Source organism: Grampus griseus, assembly GCF_964374135.1.
Source record: "Grampus griseus genome assembly, chromosome: 15".
Classification (NCBI taxonomy): Eukaryota; Metazoa; Chordata; class Mammalia; order Artiodactyla; family Delphinidae; genus Grampus; species Grampus griseus.
The window spans coordinates 34,162,795-34,181,865 of record NC_139009.1 but is presented as its reverse complement, the minus strand read 5'-3'; the positions used below and the strand labels follow the sequence as shown (position 1 = coordinate 34,181,865).

Sequence of the window (19,071 nt, the reverse complement as noted above, 5' to 3'; positions counted from 1 at the left end):
AATCCTTTGTCCGTTGATTCGTTTGCAAATATTTTCTCCCATTCTGAGGGTTGTCTTTTCATCTTGTTGATGGTTTCCTTTGCTGTGCAAAAGCTTTGAAGTTTCATTAGGTCCCATTTGTTTATTTTTGTTTTTATTTCCATTACTCTAGGAGGTGGATCAAAAAAGATCTTGCTAAAAAAAAAAAAACCATCTTGCTGTGATTTATGTCAAAGAGTGTTCTTCCTATGTTTTCCTCTAAGAGTTTTATAGTGTCTGGTCTTACATTTAGGCCTCTAATCCATTTTGAGTTTATTTTTGTGTATGGTGTTAGGGAGTGTTCTAATTTCATTTCTTTACATGTGGCTGTCCAGTTTTCCCAGCACCACTTATTGAAGAGACTGTCTTTTCTCCATTGTATATCCTTGCCTCCTTTGTCATAGATTAGTTGACCATAGGTGCGTGGGTTTATCTCTGGGCTTTCTATCTTGTTCCATTGATCTATGTTTCTGTTTTTGTGCCACTACCATATTGTCTTGATTATTGTAGCTTTGTAGTAAGTGTCTGAAGTCAGGGAGTCTGATTCCTCCAGCTCTGTTTTTTTCCCTCAAGACTGCTTTGGCTATTCGGGGTCTTTTGTGTCTCCATACAAATTTTAAGATTTTTTGCTCCAGTTCCATAAAAAATGCCACTGGTAATCTGATAGAGATTGCATTGAATCAGTAGATTGCTTTGGGTAGTAGAGTCATTTTCACAATATTGATTCTTCCAATCCAAGAACGTGGTATATCTCTCCATCTTTTGGTATCATCTTTAATTTCTTTCATCAGTGTCTTATAGTTTTCTGCATACAGGTCTTTTGTCTCCCTAGGTAGGTTTATTCCTAGGTATTTTATTCTTCTTGTTGCAATGGTAAATGAGAGTGTTTCCTTAATTTCTCTTTCAGATTTTTCATCATTAGTGTATAGGAATGCAAGAGATTTCTGTGCATTAATTTTGTATCCTGCAACTTTACCAAACTCATTGATTAGCTCTAGTAGTTTTCTGGTGGCATCTTTAGGATTCTCTATGTATAGTATCATGTCATCTGCAAACAGTGACAGTTTTACTTCTTCTTTTCCAATTTGTATTCCTTTTATTTCTTTTTCTTCTCTGATTGCCGTGGCTAGGACTCCCAAAACTATGTTGAATGATAGTGGTGAGAGTGGACATCCTTGTCTTGTTCCTGACCTTAGAGGAAATGGTTTCAGTTTTTCACCATTGAGAATGATGCTTGCTGTGGGCTTGTCGTATATGGCCTTTATTATGTTGAGGTGGGTTCCCTCTATGCCCACCTTCTGGAGAGTTTTTATCATAAATGGGTGTTAAATTTTGTCATAAGCTTTTTCTGCATCTATTGAGATGATCATATGGTTTTTATTCTTCAATTTGTTAATATGGTTTATCACATTGATTGATTTACATATATTGAAGAATTCTTGCATCCCTGCAATAAATCCCACTTGATCATGGTGTATGATCCTTTTAATGTGCTGTTGGATTCTGTTTGCTAGTATTTTGTTGAGGATTTTTGCATCTATGTTCATCAGTGATATTGGTCTGTAATTTTCTTTTTTTGTAGTATCTTTGTGTGGTTTTGGTATCAGGGTGATGGTGGCCTCATAGAATGAGTTTGGGAGTGTTCCTTCCTCCACAATTTTTTGGAAGAGTTTGAGAAGGATGAGTGTTATCTCTTCTCTAAACCTTTGATAGAATTCACCTGTGAAGCCATCTGGTCCTGGACTTTTGTTTGTTGGAAGATTTTTAATCACAATTTCAATTTCATTACTTGTGATTGGTCTGATCTTATTTTGTATTTCTTCCTGGTTAAGTCTTGGAAGGTTATACCTTTCTAGGAATTTGTCCATTTCTTCCAGGTTGTCTGTTTTATTGGCATAGAGTTGCTTGCAGTAGTCTCTTAGGATGCTTTGTATTTCTGCGGTGTCTGTTGTAACTTCTCCTTTTTCATTTCTAATTTTATTGATTTGAGTCCTCTCCCTCTTTTGCTTGATGAGTCTGGCTAATGGTTTATCAATTTTGTTTATCTTCTCAAAGAACCAGCTTTTAGTTTTATTGATCTTTGCTATTGTGTTCTTTGTTTCTATTTCATTTATTTCTGCTCTGATCTTTATGATTTCTTTCCTTCTGCGAACTTCGGGTTTTGTTTTTCCTTCTTTCTTTAGTCCCTTAGGTGTAAGGTTAGATTGTTTATTTGAGATTTTCCTTGTTTCTTGAGGTAGGCTTGTATAGCTGTAAACTTCCCTCTTAGAACTGCTTTTGCTGTATCCCATAGGTTTTGGATCGTTGTGTTTTCACTGTCATTTTTCTCTAGGTATTTTTTGATTTCCTCTTTGATTTCTTCAGTGATCTCTGGTTATTTAGTAACGTATTGTTTAGCCTCCATGTGTTTGTGTTTTTTACGTTTTTTTCCCTGTAATTGATTTCTAATCTCATAGTGTTGTGGTCAGAAAAGATGTTTGATATGATTTCAATTTTCTTAAATTTACTGTGGCTTGATTTGTGACCCAAGATGTGATCTATCCTGGAGGATGTTCCGTGTGCACTTGAGAAGAAAGTGTAATCTGCTGTTTTTGGATGGAATGTCCTATAAATATCAATTAAATCTATCTGGTCTATTGTGTCATTTAAAGCTTCTGTTTCCTTATTTATTTTCATTTTGGATTATCTGTCCATTGGTGTAAGTGAGGTGTTAAAGTCCCCCAGCATTATTGTGTTACTGTCAATTTCCTCTTTTATAGCTGTTAGCAGTTGCGTTATGTATTGAGGTGCTCCTATGTTGGGTGCATATATATTTATAATTGTATATTCTTCTTGGATTGATCCCTTGATCATTATGTAGTGTCCTTCCTTGTCTCTTGTAACATTCTTTATTTTTATTTTTTTTTGCAGTACGTGGGCCTCTCACTGTTGTGGCCTCTCTCATTGCGGAGCACAGGCTCTGGATGCGCAGGCTCAGCGGCCATGGCTCACGAGCCCAGCCACTCCGCGGCATGTGGGATCTTCCCAGACCGGGGCACGAACCCGTGTCCCCTGCATCGGCAGGTGGACTCTCAACCCCTGCACCACCAGGGAAGCCCTAACATTCTTTATTTTAAAGTCTATTTTAACTGATATGAGTATTGCTACTCCCACTTTCTTTTGATTTCCATTTGCATGGAATATCTTTTTCCATCCCCTCACTTTCAATCTGTATGTGTCCCTAGGTCTGAAGTGGGTCTCTTGTAGACAGCACATAGACGGGTCTTGTTTTTGTATCCATTCAGCAAGCCTGTGTCTTTTGGTTGGAGCATTTAATCCATTCACCTTTAAGGTAATTATCAATATGTATATTCCTATGACCATTTTTTAATTGTTTTGGGTTTGTTTTTGTTAGTCCTTTTTTTCTCTTGTGTTTCCCACTTAGAGAAGTTCCTTTTGCATTTGTTGTAGAGCCGGTTTGGTGGTGCTGAATTCTCTTAGCTTTTGCTTGTCTGTAAAGCTTTTGATTTCTCCATCGAACCTAAACGAGATCCTTGCCGGGTAGAGTAAACCTTGGTTGTAGGTTCTTCCCTTTCATCACTTTAAGTATATCATGCCACTCCCTTCTGGCTTGTAGAGTTTCTGCTGAGAAATCAGCTGTTAACCTTATGGGAGTTCCCTTGTATGTTCTTTGTCATTTTTCTCTTGCTGCTTTCAATAATTTTTCTTTGTCTTTATTTTTGCAAGTTTGATTACTATGTGTCTCATCACGTTTCTCCTTGGGTTTATCCTGTATGGGACTCTCTGTGCTTCCTGGACTTGAGTGGCTATTTTCTTTCCCATGTTAGGGAAGTTTTCGACTATAATCTCTTGAAATATTTTCTCGGGTCCTTTCTCTCTCTCTTCTCCTTCTGGGACCCCTATAATGCGAATGTTGTTGCGTTTAATGTTGCCCCAGAGGTCTCTTAGGCTGTCTTCATTTCTTTTCATATTTTCTTCTTTATTCTGCTCTGCAGCAGTGAATTCTACCATTCTGTCTTCCAGGTCACTTATCCGTTCTTCTGCCTCAGTTATTGTGCTATTGATTCCTTCTAGTGTAGTTTTCATTTCAGTTATTATATTGTTCATCTCTGTTTGTTTGTTCTTTAATTCTTCTAGGTCTTTGTTAAACATTTCTTGCATCTTCTCAATCTTTGCCTCCATTCTTTTTCCGAGGTCCTGGATCATCTTGACTATCATTATTCTGAATTCTTTTTCTGGAAGGTTGCCTATCTCCACTTCATTTAGTTGTTCTTCTGGGGTTTTATCTTTTTCCTTCATCTGGTACATAGCCTTCCGCCTTTTCATCTTGTCTATCTTTCTGTGAATGTGGTTTTTGTTCCACAGGCTGCAGGATTGTAGTTCTTCTTGCTTCTGCTGTCTGCCCTCTGGTGGATGAGGCTATCTAACCAGTAATTTTTGATAGTACTAAATACTACTATAGTATATCCAAAGGCACCCCTGAGGAGGTGATATCGGACTGAGCCCTGAAAATTAAGGAGCCAGCCCCCTAAGATTTGGGCAAAGATGTTCCAGGAGAAGGAATGGCTGTTACAAAGGGCCTGAGGCAGAAACAAGGAATAGAAAGACTAGGGTGGCTGGAGCATAGTAAGCAGGGGTAGAGTGACAGGAGCTGAGGTTGGAGAGGCGGGCAGGGGCTGGTGCAGACACCACTGCAGGCCTGTGCATTTTATTCTGTATGCAATGGAAAGCTGTCAGTGGTTTTAAGCAAGGAAATGACAGGATCTGATTTGTGTTATTAAAGGCCCATTTGGGCTTCTGTGTGAAGAAGAGACAAGAGAGCGATGAGAAGTGGAGACAGGGAGTCAGTTCAGAGGCTCCTGCAGAGTCCAAGCAGGAGATGACAGAAACTGTGGATGGAGAGAAGGGCAGGGTCCAGGATACATACTGGAGGGAGACTCGGGACTTGATGGATTAGATCTAGGGGGGAGCAAAAGGGGACCATAAAAGCTGCCACCTAAGCTTTTCACTTAGAATCCAGGTGAATGGACGAAAGGACCATTTGTGGGATGGGAAAGACGAGGGGAGAAGCAGGTTTGGGAGGGGGAAAAAAATCAAGTGTTGTGCTTTGGATGAGTCACTCAAGTGGAGATGGCAAGTGTGCTGATGGGGAGGGCTGGGCTTTGTACAAAGGCATGGAGAAGTATCTATTAACTTTATCCCCAGGCTTGTTTAAGTGATTGGATACTGCCTTTTCCTTCTTAAAGGAATACTCATTAAGAAATTTGAAAAATCAGTCATCGATGTAAAATGATATTTTGTACAATAACAGTTGCACAAGTTGAGACCCCTTTTGGTTACAAGTGAGAAACCCTTAACTGGCCAAATGCAAAGGGGCACTTTTTTTAATATATAAATTTATTTATTTTATTTATTTATTTTTGGCTGCATTGGGTCTTCGTTGTTGTGCGTGGGAGTTGCAGCAAGCAGGGGCTACTCTTTGTTGCAGTGCACCTGCAACTTCTCATTGCGGTGGTTTCTCTTGTTGCAGAGCACAGTCTCTAGGCGCACGGGCTTCAGTAGTTGTGGCTTGCGGGCTCAGTAGTTGTGGCTCATGGGCTCAGTAGTTGTGGCTCGTGGGCTCTAGAGCGCAGGCTCAGTAGTTGTGGCGAACAAGCTTAGTTGCTGCACAGTGTGTGGGATCTTCCTGTACCAGGGCTTGAACCCGGCTTGAACCCGTGTCCCCTGCATTGGCAGGCGGATTTTTAACCACTGCGCCACCAGGGAAGCCCCAAAGGGGCATTTTTTTAGCTTGAAAATTCAAACCACAGAAAGAGAACTGATGAAGCTAGTCGTTTAGAATCAGAGACTCAAACACTTGCCGACCTCTTTATCTCCCTGCTTCGCATTAAATGTAGCCTTTGTTCTCCCAGGCCAAATAGCTCAACTAGAAAGATATCTGGAAGCTGCAGGAAGCTCTGGATTTATATTCTTTATGTTTCTAAACAGAAAGAAAAAAAGTCTCCTCCCAGATAGCTCAAGATAGAAACATCCCATGGAAGGACTCTGGTAGGTTTTGAGTCACATGTCCGTCTCTGAAAGGGGAAATAGGAGCTGGGAAGATAATAACAAAATCTAAGGTACAATGTCTCTTTTCTGAAAACAGAACTAAGAATCGTAGCATTAAAAGAGATCTAAGAAGCCTCACCAACCCCTCAACCAATGCAAGATTCTCTTCTACTACATTACAGCTTCAGTTTAATCACTTTTAAAGTTGGGAAACACGCCCCTTCACCAGTCAACCCATCCCATTTCTCAACACTGCTAATCATTTTAAAAGTAAATTTGTTTCCTTGTCATCATCGCCCATGGGCTATAGTTTTTTTGGGGGTTTTTTGGTTTGTTTTTTAATATTTACTTATTTATTAATTTGGCTGCCCCAGGTCTTCGTTGCGGCATGCAGGATCTAGTTCCCTGACCAGGGATGGAACCCAGGCCCCCTGCATAGGGAGCATGGAGTCTTAACCACTGGACCACCAGGGAAGTCGCCGTGGGCTGTAGTTCTAAGTTCATGTTCTTCCCTCTAGGTCAAGACTGAATATATCTACTCCTTTCATGAATATCTGAAAGCAAGTCATATAACCGTCTTCAGCCCGCTCTTCTCTGGGATCCATATTCCTTGGAGTTTCAACTGTAGTCATCATGGATGGCTTAGTGTTATGGGAAGTAAGAGGGGCATCTGGATCATTAAGGTCAGGGGTTGTCAAGGACTCTGTGGGGAAAGGCAGGAAACCAACAGAAGAGGGGAACGATCCTCACCCCACCAGGCTCGCCCCCAGCATGAACTCCACCCCAGCTGCCTGCCTCTGCTCCCAAGGGGCCCACCAGACAGCAAGGAGCATAGAAACACTTAAAGAGAATTCAGTTTTTCAGTTTATGTTAAAAAGAAGAAAAAAATAGACAGGCGAAGATAAAAATAAATTTAGAAGAAAAAAGGGAAAGAAGGCTAAGAGCAAATGAATGAAAAGACTAGGTATGGAGGGAAGGGTGCAATGAAAGTTTTAAATAGAAGGAATCAACTCATTAAACAGAGTATTTAAAGGAATGTAACAGTTAAGGGGCTTCCCTGGCGGCACAGTGGTTAAGAATCTGCCTGACAGTGCAGGGGACATGGGTTCAAGCCCTGGTCTGGGAAGATCCCACATGCCGTGGAGCAACTAAGCCCATGTGCCACAACTACTGAGCCTGCTCTCTAGAAGCCACCAGCCACAACTAATGAGCCCACGTGCCACAACTACTGAAGCCCGCATGCCTAGAGCCCGTGCTCTGCAACAAGAGAAGCTACTGCAGTGAGAAGGCCATGCACCGCGACAAAGAGTGGCCCCTGCTCGCTGCAACTAGAGAAAGCCCACCCGCAGCAACGAAGACCCAACACAGCCAAAAATAAATAAATAAAAATTTTATTTTTTCAGTATGCGGGCCTCTCACTGTTGTGGCCTCTCCCGTTGTGGAGCACAGGCTACGGACGCGCAGGCTCAGTGGCCATGGCTCACAGGCCCAGCCGCTCTGTGGCATGTGGGATCTTCCGGGGCACGAACCTGTGCCCCCTGCATCGGCAGGCGGACTCTCAACCACTTCGCCACCAGGGAAGCCCAATAAAAATAATTTTTTTTAAAAAAAGAGAACATAACAGTCCTAAACATGTATACAGCCAATAACAGAGCTTCCAGCAACATGAAGGAGGAAAAGATAGAACTAAAAGATAGAAAAACCTATCATTGCAGTCGGTTATTTTCATGCCCTTCTCTCAGTGACAGACAGAACAAGCAGGCAGAAAAATCAACGGTATAGAAGGCTTGAAGAGCCCTATAAACCAACTTGATATAATTGACATTGACAGAGCACACTGTCCAGCAGCAGCACAGTATACATTCTCCAGTGCATCAGAATCAGATGAAAAGCAGGAAGACAATAAAGAAAAACCAATGAAACCCAAAACTAGATATTTGAAAAGATAAATAAAAGTGGAAAACATCTTCTGAGACTGATCGGGGTGGGGAGGGAACCATAAATTACCAATATCAGAAATTAGAGGGGAAAGCACTACAGATCCTACAGACAAGAAGGGAATATTATGAATAACTTTATGCTAATAAATTCAATAACTTTAACGAAATACACAAATTTCTTGAAAGACACAAAGTACCAAAGCTCACTCAAGAATAAATAGGTAACTTGCATAGCCCCCAAATCTATTAAAGAAATTCAGTTTGGAGGGTTTTAAAGAGAAAACTTCCTACAAAGAAAACTGCAGGCCCACAGTGCTTCACCAGTGAATCCTGCCAAATATTTAAGGAAGAAATAATACAACATTTCAATACTGAAAACAACAAAACATTGCTTAAAGAAATTAAAGCCCTAAATAAGTGGAGACATGTATAACTTGCTTATAGCATCAGAAGAGTCAATATTGTTAAAGAGGCAATTCTCCTCAAGTGGATCAATACCTTCAACAGAATTCTTGTAAAAATCCCAGGATATTTTCATAGAAATTGGCAAACTGACCCTAAAGTTTATTTATATATATATACATATATATATAGCATTATGTGTGGATTACTATAATCATATAATTGAATCATGATTCATACAAATTATATGATTATAGTAATCCACACATAACACCACACTGACATATAGCTCAACAGAATAGAATGAGAGTCCAACAAAAGACCAACACAGCTAAGGTCAATTCATTTTTGACAATGTGTCAAGGCAATTCAATCAGGAAAGGATAGGCTTTTCAACAAATGGTGCCAGAATTGGATATCCACATACAAAAAAAGAAAAATTTAGACCTCTAACTCACATCATATACAAAAGTTAACTCCTAAATGTAAGAGCTAAAACACAGAATAAAATCTTGGTGACATTGGGTTAGGCAAAAATTTCTTAGATATAACACCAAAAGTATCATCCATAATGGAAAAAAATTTTATAAATTGAACTTTATCAAAATTTAAAAGTTTGCTTTTCAACAGACACCGTTAAGAAAATGAAAATTCAAACCACAAACCAGGAGAAATTATTTACAAAACATATCTCCAACATAGGAATTATATCTAGAATAGACAAAAACTCTTATAACTCAATAATGAAAAGACAAACAACCCAATAAAAGACAGACAAAAGATTTGAATGGACAATTCACCGAAGAAGATATCTGAATATCTAATAAGCACTAGAAAAGCTACTCAGCATCATTCAGGCAGTTCATTGTATGTCAAATACTTTAAAAAAAAAAGCTGTAAAATTTAAAAAAACTAACTGGTCACCTTTGGGAGTTGTTAGAGCATCAATTCATTATTCTAAAGACTAGCAGAAAAAGGAAAAGAGTCCAGGAATATTACCTGGTCTTTTCTATGTGAATTGTGCTTTAGGAAAACCAAAAAGTCGATGGAAAAAGGGGGTTTTTAAGAATGACAGTTATAAATACAGAAGGAATAATTGAATTAGAAAACCCTTGTTGAGTAATCCTTAATACAATAATAAATCTAGACAAGGAGCATCAACAGATGCTAAAACCGTTAGGTTAGAGGCTGATGTGGCATTTTGTAATGGATGGACCAGGCTGACCACATCTGAAATCACCAGTAAAATTAACATCAGTAAAAGTGGAACAACCAGACATTATGTACTTTCTCTCTTGTGATACAATAGTATATAGTACCACCTACAATCTATTTTTGCAAAAAGAAAAAATTGCATCTTAATATTACCAAGCTTCTAGATCTAATTGTCAGGGGGGACTGAAGAACTTGTGAAAGGATTCCTTGAGGATGGAATTAGCCAAATCCTGTGGGAGATTCTATAGATCAATAAATATCAAAAAAGGGAGTGGGTAATTGGTAAGAAATTTAAAAGATACATTGATCGAATGTAATGTATGGACCTTGTTTGGATCTCGATTCAAACCAACCAACCATAAAAATATCTTTCAGAGATAAGTGTGGACATTTGAACACAGACGAGGTGTTAGATGATGCAGAGTTTCTATTATTACTCTTGTTAGGTGTACTAATGGTACTATGGTTATGCTCTTTTTAAAAGTGGTTACCTGTTGGGTATACATACTGAGGTATTTACAAGTTAAATTAAACCATAGCTGGGGTTTCCTTTAAAATATTCTGGTGACAGTGCTAGGGTAGGGGAGAATGTTGTGGGAACGAGATAGATGAAATAACGTTGACAATTCTTGAAAGTAGTGATGGATGGATACAGGGTGGTTAAATATACTATTTTCTCTATTTTGGGTATGTTTGAAATTTTCCATAACAAAGAACTGGAGTTTTGTTTTGTTGAATTTTAAATGGGCTGTGTTCACCCAGATCACAGCCCTCAGGCTGACTTCAACATGAGTATTCCCTACCTTGATCCACACAGTCAACGTAGGTCACAAATGAGAGAAATGAGTCAGGGGTTAAGAAAACAGCAAAGCAAGCAGCTGGTACCCACCTCTGCGAGGATTAATGGAGAGTGGTAGGACCACGGCAAACGAAAGATCACCTGCCCATCCAAAGGGGGCAGCCAATGTTGCCATGTGGGAATAAGGGCCCGAGATGGCCAAGTCTTCTAATTTTTCATTAGAAACTTGAAATCTAGGCATTTCAGTAAAACCTCCCAATATGCAGGCAAACAATTTTTAAAAATTTAAACACTTGCAAGTCAGTGCTAGAAAGCCAAACAAAACCTGTCTGGAGGCTGGATTTGTTCCACAGACTGTTGTTTTGTGATCTCTGACGCCACACCATGTAATGCATTATATAGTAATGCATTAATAATTGGCTGACATTCTTAACAGTTGAATCACACGGCCAGGACAACTGAGGTTGTGCATATCCGAAATGCCCAGATCCTTTATATGCAAACAGCTGTCAAGCCAGGCACGCCCCACACTGAACTCAGAACTGAACACAGGCTTACAGTTATCTCCATCAAATTGCATCTTGTCATTTGTCAGAAATATTTGTCCCTGGATTGGCTCCACTCTTCCTCGAAATTCTACTGAATTTGCACTCCCTTCCAGCATTGTATCACACACAGTTTTAATAAGCCCATCCAAAGCCATCTACAAAGCTAATGTCAACCTGTGTGCATAGTTCAATAGAGTTCAACGGATTTCAGCGGGTAGGTAGGTCAGGCTTGTCTCCAGCTAGACGTCTACAGCTGTTCAGCTATAACTTCAACCTACCTTCTGGGTTCATCCACCTCATATTTACCCGTCTTCCTCCTTAAAGCCACCATACATTGCATATAGGCCTAATCCACTAGTTTTGTGGTGATAGGAATGTCACCTCCTTACACCTGTATATGGAGTACTTTATGGTTTTTATAGCATGTTCCCATAATTTTCTGATTTGATCTTTATCACCCATCACACCCTTTAAAAATCCTATCAACCTCACATTAAGACATTGATCTACAAATCTGCCAGTGGTCTATTTGTTTGTTTATAATCCACTAATAATCTATCTGGTGATTTCCAGATTAAATAGAGCAAGGGCAACTATTGATAATTTAGCTTCTTACCTTCCCACTTGACCGTCTCACCAAAAAAGAGTTCCCCAAACCACCACCATTCCAGCAATAACCTATAGGGACAGAAACAATATTTAAGAGGAAGAATGTTCTAACCATGAGAGTTGACAGAAAGTGGAATGCATCATCTTGTGAAGAAATGACATTTTGATGCTAGAACTTTTCAAATAGGAGCTAGGGTTTTGCAGAAGGGACTCCAACATGGATAGGGAGTTGGGCAGAATGACCTTTCATTCATGCATTTCTGTCCACGTGAGGAAACTGCTCCGTGCTCAGCTCTTGGCTGAGCTCTTGGAAATATCTTACCAGTTCTTGCAGTGATAACCTCTTAAGGTTAAAAACATACACTTGGCAAGGGTGACTGTTTTTATGCTTTGTACATTTTAAAATTAATTCCCTTATAAAAAGCAGTTTTCAGCAAATGTGTTTAAAATGCCAACCTTTTCTCCATTGTTCAAAATTGGGAAGAATCCATATAACGGAATATTATTCAGCCGTAAAAAAGAAATGAAGCACCAATACAAGGTAGGATGTGGATGAATCTTGAAAACATTAGGATAACTGAAAGAAGCCAGTCACAAAAGACCGCATATTACATGATTCCATTCATATGAAAGTCCAGAATAGGTAAATGTAGATACAGAAAGTAGATTAGTGGTTATTTAGGGGTAGGGTGAGGTGATAGCTAAAGGATACAGGATTTTCTATTGAGTTGATGAAAATGTTCTAAAATTGACTGTGGTGATGGTTGCACATATCTGTAAATGTACTAAAATTCGTTGAATTGTACATTTTAAATGGGTGAATTGTAGGGTATATAAATTATATCTCGATAAACCTGTTTTTTAAAAAAAATTAAGCAAACTTTTTTTGGTGGGGGTTGGGGATAGACGTTTGCTTCCAGGCTGGCTAGAATTCTAAAGGGGAGCACTCAACCATCTGCTGAGGATGAGCCTGTGAGCGAAAAGATCCGGTTCAGCGAGGAACTGGCAGCCAGGTTGGGTGAGGTGGAAGGATTTTCTCACATTTCAGGAGGCATGGGGCTCCCCTTTCGGAATCTGGGGCTGGGATTAGCAGCCGAGGAGACAGACAAGAGCTCCACCTTCCACCTACTACCTCCGAGCTTTCTAGGTCTTGCTTCTCACCGCTCCTGGTAGTATTTCCATCCCAGGAGTTAACTCCTAGCACGCCCATAAAAACAGCTGAAACCACTCTTTCGGGAGAACACGTCCGGGAGGCCTCTCATCCCAACTAAGCTTGCTCCCTACTTCACCCCACCTCCTGAGGATGTGGGGCATCCGTCCACTCCCTGACAAAGCGGCCCCCCTGCCTCAGAATGTTCGCGTGCTGGAAGATTTCAAAACCCAGCTGGCATATTTCCTGCTCCCCGGGGGTACTTCTGAACCTGGGGTGTGCAGCAGGCCGGAAAGGATATCCCTAGAAAACGTCTGTTCTCCCGTCTGCCAGCGAATTCCACCACTCCTGACTGACACCGGGGAGCAGGGGCACAGATAGGGGGAGGGAAACGCCCAGGCACTTTTCCCAAACTGCAAATCCGCCCAGGGAGGCCTGGAGGCCTGGGTAAGGGAGAGGGGCCCGCGGTCTAGGGGTTCTGCAGATCGGGGGAAGGCGGCAACGACCAGTTATCAGCATTGAGTTGGCCAAAAAGTTCGTTCGGGTTTTCGTTCGCGGTTTTGGTAACGATGTTACGGAAGAACCCGAACGAACTTTTTGGCCAACCCATAGTTAAAAAGGAGGAGAGCGACTGCTTCACTTGAGGCCCTGCGCTGGGCCTCGGGCCCCAGCTCGCGGGAGCGGTCGCCCCGCTCGGGCCCCGACAGCCAGCGCTCACCACGCCGCTCCCGGCCCTGGGTGAGGGGCAGCAGCAGGGAACCGGCGCCGGGAACTCGGGCACGCCCCGTAGAGAGGGCGCCTGGAATTTTCGATGACGAGGCCCAGGTAGGGTCCCATCACCGGTGCAGCGCCCCGGGACTTCCCGTCCTCATCCCCGGTACCGGGACCCGGGACTGCCGTTAAAGGAAATGCCTAGGAAGAGGGAGCAGCAGGTAAACGTACGGGTTCGGGCGGCTGGACGGTGCACTGCGCGGGGGCAACAAGTAGCTTGGAAAGCGAGTGAGGCGCCAAGGAGAGCGGCTTCCTGCCTGCAGCGAAGCAGGACGTGCAAGCAGAGCAGTGAGAGACAGGAACTGAGGAGACTAAAGAGAGACTGACTCGTTCCCTTGAGCAAGGGGGTAAAAGGGGGGTGCGGGTATCCAAAAGGGTCGTGCTCCAGGTGAGGCTCGAACTCACAACCTCGGCATTGCTCTGCATGTACTGCTGTATAAGTACCGCGCGCTAACCGATTGCGCCACTGGAGCTCCGCTTACCCCGCCTCGCGATGGCTCTATCAGGGTTCACCCGGGCCCTGTGCGGGCCTTCGCGGAGCATGCGCACCCGCGGCTTGCGGCTAGGCGAGAACGAACCGGGGCCCCGAGACCCCGCAGCTTCCGGTCCGGCGGTCCCCGGCCTAGTGTAGGAGGGAAGGCTGCTAGGTCTCCCTCCGGGAGGGCGGGGCCCTTTGGCGGGACCTTGAAAAGAGCACAGCCCGCCTCCCTGGGTAGCGCGGGAGGAGGAGCCCGGGCGCTGCGGTCTGAAACCACCTCCGCGCCCTCAGTGTGGAGTTTCGCTTCCCAGGAGCAGGCCCCGCGAGAAGCAGGCCTAGTCCGGGAACCGGGCTGCGGCCGGCGGGCGGGCCTTGTTCCGAGGGGTGGGGCCGAGCGAGGAGATGCCCTGGACTGTCGCCTCTGACCCGCGCCCCCGCGTGACCGGTGAGCTGGAGGAGCCCACCCCCCTACCCCCCGCGCCGCCCTGGAAGTCGGCAGGAGCGGGAAAACCCGTGAATGAGCAAAGCCCGCGCCTGCCGGTGGGGCAGCCAGGGAGCGCGTGGGCCGGAGTGGCGACCGAGCTTCCAAGACCGGACCGGGCAGAGATTTAACCGTCAGACCCTTGTCCTGACCCGAAGGCTTTCTCCTGCCCCTTCTTACATCCTGAGCGGGGTGCTCGGATCGTGTCCAACCACGGGCATTCTGGGGACACGGTGATAGCCCAGGCCTTCAAGAGGGTGCAAGCTAAGCTCCACGTGTTTTGTTGGGCCACGACGTGTATGTTTTGTTTAATTTTAAAGCGAGTTCCTAATATTTAAAAACAAGAGGTCCCCTACAAATATCTGGATATCCATTTCTTTTTTTAAAACCAGAAAGTGTAAACCGTACCCAGGGCCGAATTATGACTGTCCTGTGCCTTACACACTTTTGTCTTCGTGGGCCACTTTGTCCATCAAAACAACAAAAATTTTTTAAAATTATATTTTGCTACTACAAACCACAAATATAATCCAGGCTGGATTTATTGTTACATTCATTATTATATTTATGATTTCAAAAAAAATTAAAATGTAAACATTTGGGGGGCTCTAGGCACTGTGCCTACTGCCCTTGACTGATAACTCTGCTAGGAACCTGCATCCCTCTGGGAGGGTAGCTGTAGCCTCCTCCACAAAATGCCCCCCTCCCCCCTCCCTCTCTTCCTCTGGCGTTGCATCAGTCGATTGTCTCCTGGGCCTCTGTTGGCATGTTGGTCACCCTGTTCCGGTGACCTCTGCTTTCCTGGGAGAGCCAGAAGAGTAAACAACAGAGCACCATGTCAATAGATTTCAGAACCAGTATGAGCAAGTGATGGGGGCAGAATAAAGATCATGCATAATCACCTTGATGGTGACTAACCCACATTAACAGGTTGTGTTCAGGGGATGAGGTCGAGAGTACGATTGTAGAAGAGCCTTGAAATTGGAGCAGAAGAGATTAGAGAGATCAGGCAGATGATGAGACAAGCACAGGTTCTGTTTAAGGCAGAGGCCTCCTGAAGGTGTTTTCAGGAAGTTCATTGCTTTGTACAGACTGGGTTGTGCACCCAGAGAAAGGAGATAGGCGAGCCTCTCCTGGTGGTTTGTAAACTGTGAGAGACACACATCCAGAGCAAGAGCTCAGAAGGGGGATGGTCAACACCCTTGCAAGATCCCATCAGGTACTAGGCAGATGGTGGGATGCAGAGCTGTTTACAACACACCAGGATTAGGGCTCCTTGGAGCGTGCTTTGGCAAGTCCTTGGTAAATCAAGGGCAGCAGAGAGTGAGCCTTTGAAATAAGTCCCTCCCAAAAGATGGAACAAGTTCCAAAAGTAAATGCATGATTTGCCCCCAGGTGGGAATAATTTTTCCCCCTAAATTGAAAGGGGTTAATTTCCTGAAAGACAAGAAAGTAAGTTGTAGACTCATACACAGCGTCTTCTCAAATCCAGTAGCATCTGCCGAGTCTGCTCTTTCTCCCTCCTGAATCCCTCAGGTAGAATCTGCCTGGTGAACTATAAGCAGCAAACATGGCCCCTGAAAAAAAAAAAAAAAAAATGGCCCCTGGTGGTCCAGCTTCCCTTCCCACTCTCCGCTTTCATGGACTTACTCCTTAACAGTATTGGTTCAGCAGATACTGACTGACCCTGGTTGCATGGGAAGGGAAGGCAGCATCTGATACAGCCTTTGGGAACTAAAATAGCTTAGTCCCCAAGGAAATTGGGGCTCTAAGGGAGGAGTGAGGGCAATGTTGAACCTAGAGGGGGCAGTGTCAGAATCTCTGCCACCAGAGAGATTTTTCAGCAAGAACAAGTATACTGAGAACTTCAAATCACTTAACCTCATACACACTCACCCTGAAGAGCAAAGAACTAAGAGTGAGTCTGAGGCCCTCCCTGGCTCTGTGACCTTAAGTAAATCTCTTACCCTTTCTGGGCCTCAGTTTCCTCATTTATAAACTGAGGGATCTAGACCAGATAAGAGCTTTCTAGCTTAACTGGAGAATGCCTTTTACCATGTATACTCTTGATAACAACTTGCAGTTATTTAAGCATTTAATAATTTGTGTGATGTGTAATAAAGAAGTGATTTTTAAAATAAAACCTATTTTAGATATATGTATAATGTTAAAATAATCTTGAGTAATACCCATACTGTAATAAGACTAGTCTCAACCTTCTTCCATTTACCATGTAATGCAAAATGTTTAATTTACTTTAATTATGTAAGGGAAAAGCATGCTTTGTTAACAATAACTTTTAAAAGAACATATATCATATTGGTCTTAGGACAAATGTATATTAAAATGTATGAAATTTAATGACTCATTGTAGCATCAAAAATAGACACAAACTGCTTTCCTAAACGAATGTTTAGAATTTGTGCTTTTTGCACTTTAAAAAACTGCTTTATTTTTATTCCTTTCATGGTTTTGTGTCTAAATGATGAGCTAAAACAGAAGGGTTCTGGCTGCTATATGTAAGCACCATTCTGCAAATAACATGAAGAGGGTATGGTTGGTCTTCATCCCTAATAACGAAAGACCAAATTGGATATAATGATCACTATATTTTCTCTTTTGGGCTTTTGTTTCTGACATACAAGATATTTTGATTAGCAGAATGCAATTTGCACGTTTAGTAAATGAATATCATCTTGAACCAAATTTGTAGAATTTTCAGTATATGGTCTTCTTTTACTTTATTTCAGCAAACTTTTTATGTGTTTAGCCAGCGTTCCATTATGGCTGTATATGAAGCAGTATATGACTTTTAAAAGTTGCTGTAGAGGAGTCACAAGTCACCTACGACCCACCTCTTCAGCTGAGTCACACGCACACTTCTTGTATGCAGGGACCACTGCAGGTGCTGGTCAACAGGCACTGAGACGCTCCCCAAGTGATCGCATGTTGATGGGGCAAGAGGTTGTCTGAAGAATTATTTTAATTATTACTTTTCTAAGTAGAAATTGAAAAGATACTCTGCCACCTGTAACAGTGAAGACCGTCTTGAATGTCTTTCAGAACTCCTAGGATTTGGCAGTGTCTGAGATCCCTTCCTATCCTAATAGTCCATGATCCTCACCAGCACCACGTGGAGAAATGACCCTTTATTTTTCCTTAGGAGGAGAAAGATGCGTAGGTCTTAAGGCCCAAACTCTAGGAAAGTATGATGCAGATTTGAACCAATTACACATAGGAGTGGAACATGATGATACTTTGGGAATCACAGATTCCCTTCACTCTGGACTGAAGCTGAAGTGAGGACATGGTGAGAGCCTGTCAGAGGAGAAAAAGTCTTAAAGATTGGTAACGTTCAGTGTTGAGGAGAGTGTGAGGAAATGGACACTGTTCAGGGTTTTTGTTTGTTTGTTTTTAAGTCAGTTTAGTAGAATCTATCAAATATATGACCTTTTACCCAGCAGTTCCACTTCTAGGAATCTCTCCTATAGAGACACTGTACGTGGGAACAAGTATACCGTAGGAACAAATAGACTGTATTTCATCAAACCTAAGTGGCCATGACCTGTAAAATGTGCCATCACTTTACGTAGCGATAAGAAAGATGCTGCCGTTTTAACAATGACACTGTGCTTGCATGTCAGACTTACTTTATGCTTATTAAAAGAGCTCTTTTAGACAGACTCAGATGTACATTTTTAAAATCACATATTACCCTTGAGAACTATTGCTTTTGGTTCGGCTCTTTCAGCCTCAGTTTCTGCCACCTCCAAACCGGCCAGCGCTGCAAGGGGGAATCAGGCCGCCACGCTCACCTCAGTGCCCTTGTCTTCTCCCTGAATCTTGTGGCTTCTCCACACCTGGGCTGTCTTCAAGCAAGTTTGTTTGTGTGTATTTATTGTGTCTCTGGCGACTATCCGTGGGAATACTATTGTCTACGTGACCACACACTTCATCCTCCCAACAGGGACATTTCTGAGAGAGAGGGGCGTAGGGGTGAGTGGCTGTAATAATACGGGCTCAACGGGCACGACTAGTGACTACAGCGGACCGCCGGGAGCACGGGACTGCCCTAACCACAGCCCCCTTCGTACCGCTATCAGCACATGAAACATAAACAGGAACCACTCCCAGTTAAACGTCGTTTAATTATGAGGACGTTGACGGGGTGTGCGCCTGTTGTGAACTTGGTGCTTCTTCAGCTCCAAGTACACCGTCTCTGCCCTGCCCTGCGATCGTGCCAGCCAGCACCACGCTCGCGCCGCGTCAGGGGGAGGCGTCCGCAGAACACTGAAGGGCCTTCTCCCCTCTTGCCAGGGCGTTGCTTCCGGCTTCTACTGCACAGCTGCCGCTTCCGGTCAGGCTCGGCCATCACCGTTTCCTGCTCGCCAGCCCCAGCCTGCAGCTCCTCAGCAAACTTCTCCCGCCACGCCCCCACCCGTGAGTTCTGAGCCTCAGCTGTGGCAGGGAGCGAGTTTATCCTTCCGTGGGTTTTCTGTGTCACCTCTGGAGGTAGTGGCTGCTCCCTTTATCCGTTATTCCTGTGTCCCTTAGAGTCCCGTTGACCCCTCTTAGTAGGTAGTCCCCGTTAACTGGTTGTCAACAGTTCTTC

General features: G+C 43.2%; 1 long non-coding RNA gene across 1 annotated transcript in view; it reads right to left on the bottom strand.

The window, feature by feature from the left end:
- Window positions 1-13,774, bottom strand: part of LOC309834017 — a 159,448-nt gene extending 145,674 nt beyond the window's left edge. Inside the window, exons 1-2 of the long non-coding RNA XR_014297830.1 lie at window positions 13,672-13,774; window positions 11,587-11,648 (exon numbers count right to left, since the gene is read on the bottom strand). This is a non-coding gene — a long non-coding RNA (uncharacterized lncRNA). The remainder of the gene's footprint in view (window positions 1-11,586; window positions 11,649-13,671) is intronic.
- Window positions 13,775-19,071: the final 5,297 nt, after the last annotated feature.